This window comes from Lagenorhynchus albirostris, chromosome 9 (assembly GCF_949774975.1).
Source record: "Lagenorhynchus albirostris chromosome 9, mLagAlb1.1, whole genome shotgun sequence".
In the NCBI taxonomy this organism is placed as follows: domain Eukaryota; kingdom Metazoa; phylum Chordata; class Mammalia; order Artiodactyla; family Delphinidae; genus Lagenorhynchus; species Lagenorhynchus albirostris.
Genome location: NC_083103.1, coordinates 93122693 through 93138808, shown reverse-complemented (window position 1 = coordinate 93138808; position 16116 = coordinate 93122693). Strand labels below are relative to the sequence as shown.

The 16116-nt window shown below is 41.2% G+C and overlaps 1 protein-coding gene across 6 annotated transcripts in view; it reads left to right on the top strand.

The window, feature by feature from the left end:
• SIK3 (SIK family kinase 3) overlaps positions 1-16116 on the top strand; it is a 246560-nt gene that overhangs the window by 197837 nt on the left and 32607 nt on the right. The gene's annotated exons all lie outside the window — the stretch shown is intronic.

Genomic DNA, 16116 nt, shown 5'->3' with positions numbered 1-16116 from the left:
AGTGAGTAAACTAGAATTTGAGCCTAGGCAGTCTGGCTCCAACAACATATATGTGGGATTTGATGTGAGAGAAAAAGTAATTATTAATAATCCAGGGGTTTTGGCTTGAGCAACTGGAAGGATGGATTTACTGCTAACAGAGATGGGAATGGAGAGATATTTTATATGTGTTAGTTTGAGATGCCCATTAGACATCTAAGTTGAGATATTGTATAGGCAGTTGAATATAGGACTGTACCTTAGTTGGGAGTGGTGGGCTAGTGATACACATTTGGGAATGATCAGTATGTAGGTAATACAGTATTTTAAGCTCTGAGATAAGGTCACTTTTTAGGCCATGATTGCAGAGAAGAGAAGAGGTCTAAGGATTAATCTCTGGGACACACTAATATTCAGAGATCAGGAATGTGAAGAGGGATCCGCATAGGAATTGCTAGTAAGGTAAGCCAGAGAGTCCTCTGTTCTAGAAAACAAGTGAAGAGAATGTTTCAGGGAGGAGGGAATGAGGAACTGTGGGGGGTGCTGCTGATACGTCAGATGACTGAGAACTTGTTGGAGGACAGAGGGAACGGAAAGCACCCATTGAACTGAGAAGGCATCTTGAGACCAAAAAACAAGTTAGGCAGCTCCAGGTGATCAATGGGTCAGTTTATTATAGGGTAACTTACTCACAGAATAAGTAGGATCAGGCGGACAACCATCCAGGAACACTCACAACGGTACCGTGCACTGCCAGGGGGACAATTTTATCGTTAACCTAAGGGGCGTGGGTATGTGCTTGGAAACAGTAAGTGCATTCCTAAGTCAATATTTATTAATGGGTAGCTAGGCTATTAATGGGCACCAGGAATATGTCAGCAAAGGTCTTCATCATTGTTTGGAGACCACCAGAGCACAGAGGCCACCTGGACCTAATGATCATGAAACAATGGCTATTAACTACAGAGTCCTTGATGACAGAGAAGTGACTTAGCACAGTCCTAGGTAGGGTCAGTGGAAGGACGGGAGGCATGGTAGGAGCCCAGAATGTCATCAGTTATGCTAATAGCCATACAGAACTGGATACCGGATTTAAAGAGATCACTGATGACCCTGAAGTACCGCCTTGGTGGAGGAACAGGAGTAAAACCCTGACCCGTGTAGATGCGGCCGGAAAGGGGTCGACGGGAAGCGGAGAAAGGAAACAGACACAGCTCTTCGCAGTTCTACTCTGGAAGGAGGCAGAGAAGGGGTGGAGTGGATTGTTCTGGCCAGAGTCACCAGTGATCTTGTCATAATCTATTGGATATCCTTGGTCTTTATCTTAATGACTGCCCAGCACTATTTAGTGCTAAATGCTAAAAATTCACTCCTTTCTTTCTTTTGTTAAATATAAACTTTATTTTTTAGAGCAGTTTTGGGTTCATAGCAAAATTAAGCAGAAAGTACGGAGAGCTCCCATATACGTCCTGTCCCCTCACACCCATAGCTTCCCCCACCGTCAGTATCCGGCACCAAAGTAGAACATTTGTTACAGTCCATCAACCTGCTGCGACACTACATTGGATTACCATCTAAAGTCCATCGTTTACTAGGGCTTAGTCTTGGTGGTGTACGTTCCGTGGGTTTGGACAAATACATAATGACATGTATCTACCATTATAGTATCATTCAGAGCAGTTTCACTGCCCTAAGAATCCTCTGTGCCTATTCATCCCTCCCACTCCCTTAATCTCTGGCAGTCAATGATCATTTTACTGTCTCCACAGTTTTGCCTTTTCCAGAATGTCATATAGTTGGAAACATACATTATGTAGCCTTTTCAGATTGGCTTCTTTCACTTAGTAATATGCATATAAGTTTCCTCTGTGTCTTTTCGTGGATTAATAGCTCACTTCTTTTTAATGCTCAATAGTACTCCATTGTCTGGGTACCACAGTTTACTTATCCATTCACCTGCAGATGGACCTCTTGGTTGCTTCCAGGTTTTGGCAATAATGAACAAAGCTGTTATAAATATCCCTGTGCAGGTTTTTGTGTGGATGTAAGTTTTTAACTCATCTGAGTAAATACCAGGGAGTGTGATTGCTGGATTGTACCATAAGAGTATGTTTAGTTTTGTAAGAAACCACCAAAGTGTCTTTCAAAGCGGTTGTGCCATTTTGCATCTCCACCAGCATTTGGTATTGTCAGTGCTTTGGATTTTTGCCTTTTTAATAGATGTGAAGTAGTAGCTTGTTATTTTAATTTGTAATCCCTGATGATGTATGATGGTTAACATTTCATATGCATGTTTACCATCTGTATATCTTCTTTGGTGACATGTCTAAATGTTTTGCCCATTAAAAAAAATTATTTATTTATTTATTTATTTGGCTGTGCCGGGTCTTAGTTGCAGCACGGGAACTCTTAGTTGCGGCACGGGAACTCTTAGTTGCGGCACGTGGGATCTAGTTCCCCAACTAGGGGATCGAACCCAGGCCCCTCCTGCATTGGGAGTGTGGAGTCTTAGCCACTGGATCACCGGGGAAGTCCCTTGCCCATTTTTAAATTTGGTTGTTTGTTTTCTTATTGTTGAGTCACTCCTTACTTTTTAAAACACTTTTTTTCCCATTGCTTCTCAGATGCCACGTTCTGCAGTTTTCCTCCTGTCTCTCTGAGTACACCTTGTTTGCCAGATTTCTCTTTCTCTGTTCATCCTTTAAATCTTTTCTTCTTTACGCCATCTTTCTGAGCATCTTATTCACTGCTGTGGCTTCAGGGAGTACAGTGATGTTCAGTCCCCAGTTAACACTTGGGTAACTCTCTGGCCCAGACCTCTCCTCTGGAATGAGAGGCTATATATCCAACCAGTTGCTACCAGTCAGCTTTACTTGTATGTCTTGAATTCACATCAGTGGAAACATTTTCAAAACTGAATTTAATCCCTCCCTAGAATTGCTCCATTCTGTGTTCCCTATCTTTGTGAATGGTGTCACCGTCTGACCAAGAAGCTAGCCTTGATTCCTCCTCTCTTACCATCACCACAGCCTCTCATTTACCAAATCCTGTAGATTCAACCCTCCATTCCTGTAGACACTTCTGTAGTGGCTCTTGCCTGGATTAAATAATAGCCAATTAAATGGACGCCTGGCTCCAGCCTTATCCCTCTCTAATGCGTTCTCCACACGGCTGCATGAGTAATGTTTCTAAACTATATACGACAACACACACACACACACACACACACACACACAAAATTTGGTTATATCATTTTCCGGCTTAAACTTTTCAATGGTTTACCATTGCCTCTAGGCTGCAGTTCGCTCCTTAATGCAGCTAGAGCACTGACTTCATTTTTGACCATGACCGTAGTAAAAGATACATTTCATACAGTGACCTAGAAAATACATATATACATACAGCTGAACAAAAGTTTTTTTAAAAAGTAAAACTTGTCTTTACTAGGTGCAGTGCACTCTAATACATTTTATTCTATTACATTAAAAATGCTAATTATAACTTACTGAATTGATCTCATGACTGCTTTTTGAAAAACAATGACATACTAATACTTCTGTGACCTGGCTCGTGCCTATCTCTGCAGCCCCAGATCCCATTCTACATCTAGTCGCCCTAATTTCCTTCTGGTTCCCGGAACAAGTGATACTCTCTGGAGCAACTCCCTCTGCCTGGGGTACTTCTTCCTCCCCCTACCCTACCCCATGCCACCCACTCCTGTATTCTAGAGCAAGAAATTAGATGTGATAAAAATAAGAATCTAGATAATTTCTACCAGTCTTTCTTTTATCATGGGACTTCCCAAACATTTCATTGTAATTGTTTCTTTCATTATATATCTTCCATACCAGACTGTGAGCTTATAGAAAGTAAAGACAGAATGTGGGGTTTTTTTCACAGTTGTCTCTAGCCTAGCAGTATCTGGCATGTGGTAGGATTTAGTAAACAGTATGTAGATAGTAAATAGGATCCTTCTTAAAACCCTCCGGTCACTTTCATTTACACTTAGAAGACAATTCCAAAAGTCATTATTATTAGAAAACAATTCCAAAAGTCATTATTATTATGGCCTACAAGGCACACTGTGGTTGGCCCCTCTCTTTAATCTCATTTCCTGCTTCTCTTCCCTTTAGGCCCCGAGCTCCAGTTTCAGAGGCGTCCTTGCTGTTTCTCAGACTTTCCAAGTGCATGCATTCCTGTTTCCTCACATATTTACATGGCTTCCTCACCTAACCTGAGGTTTCTGCTTAAATGTCCCCCCAGAGAGACCTCTCCTGATACCCCGTCATTCTCTTTCCGTAACGCTGCTTCACGGTTTTTCATGGCACTCACCACTACCTGACCTTATTTGTTTACTGTGTCCCCACCCCTTATCCCCACTGCCTCTTGACTGTAATACGATTTTGTTTTTGTTCACTGCCGTGTTCCCATGGCTTAGGACAGTGCCTGGGTCCTGGTGGGCACTCAGGAAATATTTGCTGAATGAATGCATGCATGCATGCATAGATTTGTCACAGTGTTCACTACCGAATAATTCAAATAATAATATCAATAACGGTAATTTACGTTTCTTTAGGGCTTTCAAGTTTACAAAGTATTTCCTATACTTGATCTAATTTGAGCTATGTAATTGTACTCTGGAATTGGTATTGACACTAGCATTTATCATTTTGCCAATGAAGTTTAAGAATCTGAAGTTTAAAGAAATTAGTTGACATGCCAAAAGCCACACAGGTAATAAGTGACCAAGTTAGTACTCAAATTCAGTGTCTGTTCTACTACACCACACCGCTGCAGAGAAAGGGCAGTGTAAACAAACCACTTCCTCTGCTTTGCTAGTGTCCACAGTGTCTCCTGTGAGCAGCTTGGATCCGTTCTCCCCTCCACCTCCACATCATGGCAAAAGATTTTTACTGAAGCCTTACAGAGCTGGCTTCCGATAGTGGATGCTGGTGAAATAGCTAGCCTTGCTGTCAGCCACATCGTTTCTTAGTGCTTAGAAATAAACCATGTAACATTTTAACTACTTAGGAAGAGCTAATATTTACAACATGATATACGTTAACACGGAAGTTTAAAGACTCATAGAACACCAACATAATTATCCTAAATGCGGTCACTTTTTAATCCTGGACAAGTAATTCCCTAAGTAGGAATAACATTTTTTGTAAGATTAAGTACAGGAAGTGACAAACAACCCAATCTAGGAAATGAGTAGACGGTTGCTGTGTTACTAGTGTGATCTCTCTGCCCTCAGGGACATACATGTGCTCGGCCTTGCCTACCAGCGTAGGCCTGAATCCCAAGGCCCTTCGAGACTGCTGTCTGAAGGATAAAGGCATACGATGGTTTAGTCTTCTCTCAGCTTAGACGTCCTTCAAGTACCAAAAAGTTTCGAGTTCATGTAAAGGAAACCTAGAGTCTGTCCCTGAGTCTTTTTGCTGGTTACACCTCTAGCTTCTAGGCATAATTGCACCTCGTTAGACCTAGAGTTAATTCTTTATATGGAGGCTGGAGCCAGCCGCTTTCCAGCCTGTCAGGTCAGCCATTACTGTGCTACAGATAATAATGTAGTTGAGGGAAGTCCTAAAAAACAAGATCCTTTTTTTCTCAGGCTGTTGTCATGGACTTGAACTGAGTTTATCCATTTTTCTGCCAGAAGGATCTAGAAACTCCAGCAGAGCTGGTGTCGGTTTTCAAATGAGCATTTGGGTGGCCGAGTGGGGAAGGCCTCATGGTCCAGCTTCTTCTAGCCAAGTTGAATTCCAGAGTATCTACAGCTGTGTGGGAGGCCATGCTATACAAATGGATACGGTTAGTTTAAGAATTCTAAGCATCTCTTTATTGTCAGTAATGTGTGGAATGAAGTGTCCTCCCAATTAGTGGATATCTCTAGGCCTAGGCTTGGTGGTTTGATACAACCTTCCCTTCCTGGACATCCCGAGATATTCTAAAGACATACTTTCAAGTTGCAATGACAGTGGTATAAATTTAAGAGGATTTATTCAAGGGGGATCGATATTATACTACCTAGTTCAATAGCTATGTATGTGTCTTCCTCTCCTCTTCCCTAGAATGCAAGCTCCTGTATATCAGAACTGTGTTTCACACACACATCATCATCCTCCCATAAGCCTTAAGAGCATCTGGTATGGCATAAATATTCAGTAAATTTTTTTTAATGAAAAATTGAATCATCACTTACCTATAGACTCTTCCATCAGACTCTTGCATTTTATTATTAAAGTGATACGTAACTCACTGATGATCTGAATTATTAATTGGTTTTACGTACTTTTGTTATATACATTAATATGTAAATGACCAGGTCAAGTGATTTCTAGTTTTTAAAAGGGTTTGATCTACGATGGAGTTGGCTTTCAATGTCTCAAGTAAAATACATTTGGTCTAGGCAAGTGTTTTTGGATTAAACTTCTCAGAGCATCCCAGAGAGCAGTTAGGTAAAACCCTGAGCCTAAATTATAAAAGGATTCAAAGTTGAACCTTGCTGTTTTTTTGAGTTTCTGCAGAAGGTGAGACCTGACCTGGCCACATATGTTAGCAGTTGCTTTCTCTGAGTTCCGGTCCCACTGACGGAAGCCAACAATGTAAAGTTTTTGAGCACCAAGCTCAGTCACTACCAGTATATTTTTAAAAACCATCAGAGGCCTACTTCTTAAAGCCTAGTTTGTCTTATTCACCACTTATATCACCTGCTAGCAGATATAGTAAGATCAGTCATTTATTGGGTTGGCCAAAAAGTTCGTTTGGATTTTTTGGTAACATCTTATGGAAAAACCCGAACGAACTTTTGGGCCAGCCCAATATTTAGCTGAAGGAGAATTAATTTCCAGTGAAAAAAATGCATTGAGGCAAGTATATAGAGATCTCTTGTGGACAGTATTTTTGAGTCTTTATTGATTAGACTTCATTGTGACTTAATTAATTGTAATACTGCATAAGCATTTTATCCCTGGGAACGCAAGACCCAGGCTTACATTATGCTTCTGATGGAGACTACCGTGCAGCTACTGCCAAAAAGCTTCTACTTAGATGCAAACAATTCTGCCCTGATTGGCTTACTCGTCAAGAACCACGCAGCATGCGGGATTGGGACGGGAGATTAAAGTAACTCGCCCATCAGTCTCCGTATACTAAGGAGCTCAGAGTCCTCAAAACAGTTCTCTCATACTTTTTTAAGGTATACTCAGCCTCTAGGGAGACAACCTGTGTAGTGCTTTCATGTTAGTGAGTGCAGAAATCCACACGATGTCAGGAACGAGGCTAGGGCTACCTCAGAGTTAAGCAAGCCTCCCCTGAGCAGCTGAGCCGTGATTTTACCTAATATGATAGAAAACCAGGGGGTAAATACGGGTACTGCCCTATCTCGTACCACCCTTTTCAAGCACACTGTCTCCTAGCTTCAGCAACCCTAGAGAGGAAAACAGAGTAAGGGAAGAAGTTCTAGATGGAAGGACTCCAGAGATTTGAATAATAGCTAACATCCATTGAACGCTTTCTTGGTACCAGACACCGTTGCATTAACCTATGGAATATTTAACACAACGCTATGAGGTAAGCTGCTCTTGTCATTTGATAGACAAGACAGTTGAGGCATGGTAAGGATAAGTAACACACCCAGAATCACACAGCTGGGAAGTGATGGAGCTGAGATTTGAGCCCGTGCACTCTGGCTTCAGAAGCCACCTAACTGTCTTCGATTGTACTTTAATTCTCAGTGAGTACATATCTCACAGGTTATTCCAAGTATCCAGAGAGTCCTGGAATGGATATCTTTGCCCATCTGCATCTGGATTATTTTTGGAAAAAAGTGTTAGTATCAAGGACTATGTATTGGACTCTGATGTAAAGCTGAACCAGAGTTTTCTTCCACCATAATGATTGCTATTAGGACTTAAAATATATTTGAATAATAAGGTAGTGTAAGTGACAAGTTTTTATTTTAAAAATGTGAACTGCAAATTGGACAACCTCTAGTATGACAGTGTGGCATGTCAGGGGTAGATGTGGTCGTCCCCAGCCTTCAAGCCAGCGGCTCCTAATTTCTAAATCCTAATTCTGGCAAGATCACGGCCACCTTGAAAATAAGCAAAGTTCGAGAAATAGATGTTAGTTTTCTAATAAATGGATACCTATGGGTCAAACAGTTGTTTTCTCCTCAGTCTATCTCAGGTTGATAAACTGTTAAAATGGAAGTTTTAGCCTCTCAGCCTAACTTTATGGATTCCTAATAGAAGCTTTTCTTATCTGCGCCATCATTATTTGCTAGATTGTGCCAAGCCATCTCCCTTTGGCCTCTGTTCAACCATAGAAAGTGTCTCACAGGATTTGGTCATAAGGAACTTTGTTTCTATTCCAGAACATTCTGATAATAATTTGCAGAAACCAGTGTGGTAGAATTTGTATTTAAATCACTCTCCACTTCCTTGTCTGATCTCTTGCTGTTGGGCTATCCTTGTAGGAATTTTATGGAGTGCTTTGGTACTGGGACTCCCATTTTTCTCTCCCCGAAAGAACTAAAAGCAAATGGCTTCAAAACAAGACATTTTTTCCCTCAGTGTCACTTCTTTTAGAGGAGCTGATCTCAGTGCTTGTTTATTATGAGTCAAATCTTATCACAACCAGCGTTATTACAGATTAAGTTCTATTAGAGTTAATTCCAAGATTGTGTATTTTCTTTCATTGTGTAAAACTGTGGTATTGACTATCACTTTAAAGTTAGAAATACAAGTTAGAAATGTTTATGCATTTCTATTGTAACAGTAAAGTATCAAAATTTAATTTCTATAGAGTAAAAATCTTCTAATACCTACAGCACCATTGTTCTAGCAATATCCAGTATAACAAAACTTCATTGTAACAACAACAAAAACCCTGTATTTTGTATGATTGTACTTAACATTTATGTGATCTCTCAATGCAGGTATATGACAGTGCATTCAGTGTATGTTCTTTATACATAGAAATGTCTTATTTTAAGACCATTTGTCTACTTTGTTTAGATTTTAAAATAGTTGCTATGTAAGGTAGATTTGACCTTGTCAGCTGACAGCTGACAATGACAGGGTTTCCTTGGGCATGTTAAAAAATATCATTTCTAGGACTTAGTCCACAAGCAGAGTGAGGATTCCTAGCTCCGGCCATCTTCATACCAAAAGAAGTTATGTTGGCAAAAACACCTATGATTTCTTATTGAGTTTCTTTTTAATTATTTCTGTAGGGATCATGACATTGCAAGATAGCACACTCTTTTAGCCATGATTATGACAGGATCAGGACATTATGACAGACTTTTTCTTTTCTTTTTTTCTTTTGGAAAAGTCAGATAGCATTAAAGAGGAGCTCTGAGTCACAAACTTTTGTAAGTCCAGAACACAGATTCTTATCAAAGCCATGGTGCTCCATCCAGAGATTGTCATTGCAGACCAGTCATCAATCTTGTTCTGTTTGCCTGCTGTAATAGTGTCAGTTCTCCCCCAGACTGGTACCTGAGCTGGCCAAGTGGAGAGCAGAATCAGACAGTATTTCACATTGTATTCTTGTTCTGAAAAGTGTTAAAACTTTAGTGCCATGTAACTTTTTTAAAAAAAAATATGAAGTTGGGCTTCCCTGGTGGCTCAGTGGTTGAGAGTCCGCCTGCCAATGCAGGGGACGCGGGTTCGTGCCCCGGTCCGGGAAGATCCCACGTGCCGCGGAGCGGCTGGGCCCGTGAGCCATGGCCGCTGAGCCTGCGCGTCCGGAGCCTGTGCTCCGCAACGGGAGAGGCCACAACAGTGAAAGGCCCACGTACCGCAAAAAAAAAAAAAAATGAAGTTAATTCATTTTTCAGGGAAACAGACATTTTAATTTTAGCCAATTTATTTTTGTTTCTTTTTTGGATTTTTGAGATTTGAGAAAAATAGTGCTCTCTTTGAAATTTGAATTGCTCAGGAGAATTAAACCTTATTAAGAAGTTTGTTAAAGTTATTGAAAATAAAGAGCTCTTGGGCTACATGTTTTGGCATTACCTTTGAACACACCTAGTATTGACTGGAAAGGGGACGTGAGACACCACACACCACACCATACCCTCTTCCAAGGACCTGTAAGAAGCATGAATTTCCTGGGTGACTGCTGCTTCCTCGCATTCTTCCCATGCCTCCTGGCACACAGATGTCTTCTGTTCCCCCAGCTCCAAGCAGTTTTATGTGGTCAGAAAGAATCTGTGACTCAGTTCCTTTCAGACCACTCCTCTGCCCGCAGAGCTGAAAATGGTTGCTTTGCATGTCCCGTACTTTGGCCACACTTAAAGGGCTTAAGGGACAGTTGGCATTTCCTCCATCATGGGATCAGCCTGCAGACTCTGAGGGCCAGTTCCTGAGTTTTTGCCTGCGCCTTCTGCCTGTGATCCCTTGACTGGGGAAGCCTGTCATTGCCAGCCTTCCATCCCAGTCCCCGTCATCACGCAACAGCCAGAGTATATAAACCAAGCTCACTCTTCTGTAGCGCACTTCAGCCTCCCCATCATGTCCCCGCCTTCTCAGTTCACCTTAATGCAACTTGCCATTCCCCGTAACACTGTTTTCCAGCTGTTCATAGCCTTCTGACAATGAAGTTATCACCTAGCCCACTTTCTATGAACTTGGCTTATAGGTGACTCTATCGTGATAGAACCTGTGGTGACTACATGGCATTTGATCTGTTGGAAGAGGAGTGAAATTGATTTGATATGTTTTGATAAAGATACTCTAGCTACTACCTAATACATCAACAATTAATTTAGGTATTATATGGCTTTGGCATAACACTGACCAGAATTTGTATCCTGGTTTTGCCTCTTATTATCTGGTCAGGTTTCTTAACTTACTTGATTGTTAATTTCCTTACTTGTGAAATATTTATAATACTAATAAGCATTAGTGTGTGAATTAAATGCTTAAATTAACTTAAAGGGTTAATTTATTTTAATTAGCACTCTGCCTGGCTCTTATACAGTGCTTGGTAAATGTTAGTAATTATTATTAAATAATATTTTTGAATGAATTGCTCTATTAATCTTTCATTCCCTCCTTCCGTGTGTTGTTTTCCACGCTTTTCTTTCTCTCACCCTCACTCTCTTAAGAGGCTAAGGATACATATTAATACTTTCAGACACATCCACAGGGTTTATGGAGAAGATTTATCTGCCAGGAGCTGTTTTGGTTTGTTGTACCATAACCTAGACGCTATGGCTAGGCCACATGCAGACATCTCCTCACGTGGTAATCTGATTTACACATTATTCTGTGCAGCCTCAGAAAAGATCAGTGAGTAAGTACCCCCTGTGTGAATGAGACAAAGAACTCTAAAGCTGCAAGGGGGGGCCTTGGAAATCATCTGACCCAGGCTTTTGCCCCCAAACAGTGCCACATCTTAATCTTCTGTAAGGTGATAGTTGGCTGCTTTCTCTAGCTTGAAGCATGGAGAATGCCTATTCTATTGTGGGCTCTTGGAATCAGATTATTAAAGTTGTTAGAAGGAATTGTAGCAGTCACCTAGTCCCGTGTTTCTTTCAACTGGCATTACTGAGAACCTGTTACATACCGTGTGCTATGCGGGCCCTGGGGACACAGAGTTCACTGAGACGTTCAAGGATCCCAAGTCTTCTTCACACCTAATACTGGGGCCCTTCTAACGACATCTCAAATGCCAGCCTCTGATTAGACATTTCTCGTGACAATAAGGATATTTATTTCAGGTCAAATTGATATTTCAGGTCAAATTGTTCCCTTTTCATAGTTATATGGTTTTTGGAGTTGGAGGAGACCAAAGAGTTCATCCTATTCAGTTGCTTCTGGACTTAATTTTCTTTTTTTTTTTTTAAAAAAAGGGGGGGTTCTTTATTTTTTTAATTAATTAATTAATTTATTTATTTATGGCTGCACTGGTCTTTGTTGCTGCGCGCAGGCTTTCTCTAGTTGCGGCGAGCGGGGACTGCTCTTCATTGTGGTGCGTGGGCTTCTCATTGCGGTGGCTTCTCTTGTTGCAGAGCACGGGCTCTAGGTGTGCGGGCTTCAGTAGTTGTGGCATGCAGGCTCGGTGGTTGTGGTGCGCGGGCTCTAGAGCGCAGGCTCAGTAGTTGTGGTGCACGGGCTTAGTTGCTCCATGGCATGTGGGATCTTCCTGGACCAGGGCTCGAACCTGTGTCCCCTACATTGGCAGGTGGATTCTTTTTTTTAATTTTATTTAATTTATTTTTTTATACAGCAGGTTCTTATTAGTCATCAGTTTTATACACATCAGTGTATACATGTCAATCCCAATCACCCAATTCATCATACCACCACCCCTGGCAGGCGGATTCTTAACCACTGTGCCATCGGGGAAGGCCCTGGACTTAATTTTTTAAATAAAACCTTACTAAGAATACTAATGTATAAAATAAATAAAATTAGCTGTGCTCCAGGTATGGCCCTGCCTACTTGACTGCCCCCCTCACTTCCCTAAGGGGCCCCTCCTTAGATCCCTAGGACCTTGATCAAGTACTTTGGATCAACTCTAATAATTAGAAAGATTTCTCCTAAATTGAACTTGTTACGTATAATTATTCCAAATTCAGGGCCCTGGAGCAGCAAAATATAAATGCACATTGTCTGCTGTATAAATATCTTTCAGATACTTGAAGAACACCCAGTGTGCCCCTTCCTGCCTACACCTTCTCTTCTCCAAGATAAATCAGCCTCATGACCTTTACCCTGTCTTCGGGGGACATGTTTTCAAAGTTTTAGTCAGGAACTTCTTTCTTAAGCTATTCTATTTATTTCTTCTATCTTGGAAACTAGAGACAGAGCTTCTATTAACAATCTTGGGTGAATTTTGAAGTTGGTTTTTAACTCCCCTTCTTCATCCTTTATTATTTTCTCCTTCGGGCTGAATGCTTTCAGCCTCTTAGAGAAAGCTGTTTATTATCAAGGTCAAAAAAGAAAAAAAGGTGTTAAAGACCCCGCCTCAGATGGAATTACAACTTGAGATGGCGGTCTGAACTTAATTCCCGTTTCAGGACCCTGCCCTTACAGCAGCCCTCTCTCCACAGAGTCATGCAAATGCTGTCAGCGCCGCGGGGCAGGGTCTCAGCTGGGCATCCTCTAGTCACCGGTGGTTCTGGTGGCATCAGGTTTCGCGGGACCACAGCGATTTTCACTGCAGAGGCCACTTGGCGCTTGCGAACACGCAGAGCCGAGGGTTCCTGCACTGCCCCAAGTGCTTCAGTTCTGTTCAGTAGCAAAGGTCTGCCCTTTGAGAGGGAACAAGCGATGGGGACATTTTTGACATTAAAATAGAGTTCTCTTTGGCATCTGGGAAAGTTGATGATGTTTTGTACTCTTTGATCTGAGGCCCCATTTTCTTTCCACTCATTTCAATTGACTGTCCAGTGGTTAATTGTGTTATTAGGTTTGAAAGCATTTATTTCCTTTGTTTTCACCCTCTTTCCATGTTTTATGTAGAATGGTACTTTCCAGTCTAGTTTGAATATAATTTCCTGAGCTATATGTGACACTTAGGAAACATGAGTTGATAATAATACCCTGGCTTTCCACATTTTGTCATACTTTACCATCTGTGCAACATATGAAGAGTGTTAGATTTCTGCTCTTTTGGGCTCTGGATGTTATATAGGGCACACAGATAAGAGCTTGTATCCGTTAGGTGTTGCCACCGCAACAAGGCGTTCTCAGCCTGGGACCTGTAGACGCCTGTGGAATCTGTGACAGGCTCTGGGGGCTCCTTGAATAGACTAAAAATACACGCACATTTTTGTGTATAAATTCTTGTTCATATTTTTCTGGAGATTTTTCAAGGCATCTGAAACCAAATAATGGCTAAGGATGACTTAATAGAGGTTTCAAGATCCTGATATTGAACCAGATACATCTTCTAATCAGGACTTACTACAGTGGTGTTAATTTTTGTTGTTGTTGTTTTTAATAAAATGCCTTGAGAATTCTATTTTAAAGTGAGCCTGTAACTAAACATCATTCTGCCTTGGTCATCTGATTCAGAACTAATGTGGCTACCGTTCATGCACTAGATGCTATGTGGAAACCAAAAGAAAACAGTAGAGTGCCATCTAGAGGGCCTAACAATAATTTCCCAGCTTTGGAATCAGGCCCAGGCGTTCTCCCTACATGGGGGTCTTTAGTTTTAGTAACTTTCTAAATCAAGAACACTTTTTTCCTCTCAAGTGATTGCAGACCATAAAGATGTGTGGCAGCGATATTTATCATCTCCATAGAGACCACAGTTGTGGCGTCTAGCCTTGCTGCTCTGGAGACATAATTTTAATAAAAGCTTAATGTTGTAGATGGCGTTTGTTTTATAGGGATATAGGAACCACAGCCTTTGAGATCCACACTGCATTTGAATATACTTTTGATCATAAAGCAAGAACAAATTGATGATTCCCGTAATATCAGTTTGATATAGGGATATATTGCTTTGTTGTATTTTCGTTTAAAGTTAGAATAAATTAAAAATTAAGAGTAATTTGTCTTAATCACTCTTTGTATTCCTTTCACGATGGTGATATAGAATGGTGTTTGCCAAATGGTGCAGAAAGTGTGGGGTTTCAGAGTTGAACTTACTCTGGAAAAACATACCAAATGATTTGTATCCACGTGAAAATGTGCAAGAGCGTAGCTCTCAAGTCCTAGCTCGGCCCTTTAGGTTGCAATGGTTGGTTACGTTAATTGTTTCTTCTTTTATAAACGGGGCTGAAAACAGTATCTAACATAGGGTTGTTGTGAAGATTAAATGAAATAGAGTTGGTAAGCACAGTGCCTTGTATATGAAAAGTCTTTTAACTTATTAAATTCTCTTTAATTTATTATTGTTATTATCACTAGCCAGTTTTATTTTCAGGACAGCTGGAGTAAAACAGAAACAGACAATTTTGTATCTTATAGAGAATTTTATAGTTTTAAAAAGCATTTCCACAAATACAATCTTGTTTGACTAGAGTTTCAATAAATATTTATTTATTCACATATTCAGCAGCTGTTTGTTCAGCTCCTATTAGGTGTAATAATCATCTTTGGCATTGCAGGTTTGGTGCTGGAAACAGCAATAAGAAAGACGTGGACCTTACCTGGGCGGGGGGAGGAGTTAGACGATAAGCAGTAAACAAGGTGATTTCACAAAGAAGTCATTAGCCTGAAGAAAATCAGTGTGATGTAATAGAGAGCGACTGGAAGCCTACTTGAGGAGGATGAGGCGGCCAGGGAAGATCTTTCTCAGAAAGTGACATTTAAGCCCTTTCCCAAATGACAAGGAACCAGCCAAGTGAGGGTTCGGGAGCGGCCGCCCCAACTGAGGAAAACAGCGCATGTAAATGCTGTCGGAGGGGGTGAGTGAAGCACGCACACGGTCTAGAAAGAAGGCCCGTGTGCTGGAGCTCAGGGAGGTCAAAGGACTTTGGACTTCGTTCTGCGGGTTCTGGGTGAGATAGGGTGTGGATCAGAGCACCAACCAAAGAGTCAGACTGTCTGGTTTGAAATCTGACCTATTATGTGGCCTTCGACAAGCTTCTTGACTTCCCTGCACCTAATTTTTACCATCTCCGAAATGAGAATGATAGTTCCATCCTCCTAGGATTGCTGTGAGGATTGAATGAGATAAAAATAATTGTGTAAAGTGCTCAGAAGAGTATCTTAATACTGCTGTTTCTATCATCATCATCACCACCTTCATCCTCAAAACCCCCAATTTACAGATGAGAAAACTTAGAAATAAGAGGGTGGTTTTGAAATCAGAATATAGGCGTCTTGACTTCGAAACCGTCATTCTTTTTGCAATATATTCTGTAGCATGAGCTCCCCGAGAGAGATGTCTCTTGATCTGAATCTCTTTAGCTCAGAGCCCAGTTGTACGCACCCGCGAATGTTTAAACAACGCAGAGAATATGATCAGTAAGGCCAGCAGAGACCCAGTGTCTGGTAGGGAGGCATTTCTGTGCCTGTGCCTTTCTCCCCACACCTGGAACCATCAGAACATCTAATTCCTTGAGTTTTGATGAGCGCTTTGGACCCTAAGCTGAAAGCCTTACTATGCACATAGGAATGAATAGAGGAGGGAGGAACTATTTTGAGGACCTTGTAAGAT